A 2697-nucleotide genomic window follows, 5' to 3' on the forward strand; every position below is an offset into this window, starting at 1 on the left:
GAAAGTGTCATTTTCTAAAAATTAAACTTTTAAAAGATAAATAAGGAATAAAAATTAAACTTAAAGAAGTTTTTTTTTACTTTTAATTGAAGTATATGTAACATATAATATTAGTTTCAGAAGTACAACACAGTGATTTGACAATTACGCACATTATGATAAGCATGCCATGATAAGTATAGTTACCACCTGTCATCACCCAGTTATTAAACTATTATTTTTAAAAGATTTTATTTATTTATTTGAGAGTGGGTGGGTAGTGGCAGAGGAAGAAGGAGAGAATCTCAAGCAGACTGTGCATTTAGCATGGAGCCCGCGGGAATCAGGGAGAGCAGCCTCTTGGCAGCTCCGAGAGTCCCAGGCCAGACGTGGAAGCCTGAGGACTGTCGAAAGTACAGAGTTCGAACCCTGGATCCTCCATGCAGAACTCCATGCAGGTGCCACAAGATGGAGAGGAGTTTGCCAGCCAACCCCAGCCCCATGGCCCCCTGTCCCGTCAGAAGGCTGAGGTCCTCCTTTCAGCAAGATGGGGACTTCTTCATTCTTGTCCCTGGTCCCATGGGGGCCACCCAGTGATCTTCGGCTGCTGGCAGGGCTCAGCCTTATCCTTTGAGGTACTCTGTGCGGCCCTGCATCCCCAAACAGGCCAGCCCGCAGTCCTCTTTCAATTGGAGGATGAGCATTTCCCAAGACAGCCCTCCCTGGATCTCAGCCATGTGACCAGTGTCGACTGTCCCAGGCCATAGGGGTTGGGGCTTTCCAGGCCTGTGATACAGCCAGGACCTATTTGATGCAGTTTTAGTGAGCACGCTCTCCAGACAGCCCAGCTCAGATAGAGTTGCCCAGGGCTAGGAAGTGGAGTGGCAGTCAGCCCAGATGTTTGGAGCACATGGGGCCGTCAAGAGAAGACCAGTCTGGACCAGGAGCCTTAGCTGTGCCCACGTGTGCCCTCTCTTGTATGGGGTCCACTGCTGACAGCCACAGGGCCTCCGATGGGCAGCTTCATGCCGAGACACTCACCAAGCCACTTCGAACACACTCAGTGGTGCTCTGTGGTGATGTGAATGTCCCCCAATCGTACTGTGACCTGGTGTCCCCAGTGCCTGGTGCCCAAGGAACAGCCCCCAGCCGTAGCGGCCAAGAAACAGAGGCCCCATGGTGGGAAGTCAATGAGGAAGAGGACGAAGAGAACAGAAATTCTGGAAGACCACAGGCTAAGGTCTCTTTCTGACCCCCTAACAACTTCCTCTTGCCTGCTGGGCCCCCAGAATCGGCCCCCAGAACCCAAAGACCTATGCCTGGAACCCCATTCTGGGAAGACCACCCTCTACCTATTATTGGTGGGCTGCCAGACTACGGTCCCTCGAGGAGGGACCACAGGGGTCGCCTCTGACCTGGAGCTGCTCACACTTCTCCATGGGCGTGACTGGGGGTTGGAACTTCTGGAGAGACACGATGTGCTGGCGCTGGCCCTGTTAGGGGGGGTCCGCGGCCGCTGGAGGAGTGCTCGGCCACCCTGCGGTGCCTGGTGGAGCCGGAGCTGGTGTTGCAGCCAAGGGTGGCGGGGGATCTGCCTGGACTGGCCACAGTCAAGGGCGCCCTGTTCATTCCCCAGGTGGCCCGGTCGATCGCCCAGGGTGGTGCCAGCTCCAAAGGAGTCACACAGAAGCTTCAAAGGCCTCAGAGAAGGAGGTGAAGATGCTCACGTGGGTGTTCTATGAGGGCGGCTGACCCTGCCACCCGGGGCATGGTGGCACTGCAGCACACTTAGCACCTGCAATGCTCCTGCTGGAGAGTGGGAAGCTCCAGGGGCCCCCAGAGGAGAGCTGCGAGCAGCTGCTGTACAGCCAGCACCCTGCACATCACATGGCCCTGTCTGCCTTCGTCCAAGTTCCGAGAGCCCACAGCCAGGCTCCTGAGAGAGGCTGCTCTGGGGAGGCCGAGACGTGGGGATCCCCCAGGCTGCGCCTCTTGAGAAGTTCCAGCATGTCTTCAGTGTCCTTTTGCAGCACGTGGAGCCTGATGATTGAAAGCACAGGCCTCCTTTTTTCAAACTGGGACACCCAGCCTTGGGCAAACCCTGGCTGACACCAAGGAAATCACACCAAGCCACTCACAGAGCCAATCACGGGGGGAACCCACATTCTGCCTCACACAATGGGGGGCATATTTGCAGAAACCCATCCTGCTCTCCAAAAATGTACATGTAGGGTAGGGTGAGGAACAACTTCCTCCCCCACACCAGATGATCCAGGTGTCTGGAGGCTCTGGATGCCCTAAACCACCCCCCACCCCCACACAAGTATCTTACAAATAGTGAATATAAGGGTTTTGTTTTGTTTCGTTTTAGGATTTTATTTATTTATTTGTGAGACAGAGATCACAAGTAGGCAGAGAGGCAGGCAGAGAGAGAGAGGAGGAAGCAGACTCCCTACGGAGCAGAGAGCCCGATGCGGGGCTCGATCCCAGAACCCTGGGATCATGACCTGAGCCAAAGGCAGAGGCTTTAACCACTGAGCCACCCAGCACCCCATAAGGGTTTTAATGGAAAAGAGAGCTCATAGATCTCTTACTCAGAAGCCGGAGTTTATATGCTTTTTAAAAAGTCTACATGACTTCTAGCAAATGCTTTGTACCTGCCTTCAATGTAAAAGTAAGGCTGTGGGGGCACCTGGGTGGCTTGGTGGTTGAGCGTGG

General features: G+C 54.1%; 1 pseudogene; it reads left to right on the top strand.

The window, feature by feature from the left end:
- Positions 1-431: 431 nt before the first annotated feature.
- LOC123934724 lies at positions 432-2030 on the top strand (annotated as a pseudogene).
- The last annotated feature ends 667 nt before the right edge of the window (positions 2031-2697 follow it).

This window comes from Meles meles, chromosome X, assembly GCF_922984935.1.
Source record: "Meles meles chromosome X, mMelMel3.1 paternal haplotype, whole genome shotgun sequence".
Classification (NCBI taxonomy): domain Eukaryota; kingdom Metazoa; phylum Chordata; class Mammalia; order Carnivora; family Mustelidae; genus Meles; species Meles meles.